A 293-nucleotide genomic window follows, 5' to 3' on the forward strand; every position below is an offset into this window, starting at 1 on the left:
AATGGGTTAACCCTATTGTGGTGAATTGAAGTGACATATTATGAGATAGAAAATACTGCTCAGACTTAAAAAGAAAATTTTATAAGACGATGGTGAGATCCTCAATGTTTGGCTAAGTGGGTGTTTGGCTAAAAGAAGGATTTAGTTTATTAAGTGTTGAATTCATTAAGACGTGTCCCTCTAATATTGTATGCCACTGTGGCTACACCAATACTTTCATGGATACAATTGTTTTGTATTTTGTCTCGAGCTATAAAACAAATCATAAACCTACGTGTTCTCGTGTCCATTTG

Source organism: Phalaenopsis equestris, unplaced genomic scaffold, assembly GCF_001263595.1.
Source record: "Phalaenopsis equestris unplaced genomic scaffold, ASM126359v1 Scaffold000094, whole genome shotgun sequence".
NCBI classification, from domain to species: Eukaryota; Viridiplantae; Streptophyta; class Magnoliopsida; order Asparagales; family Orchidaceae; genus Phalaenopsis; species Phalaenopsis equestris.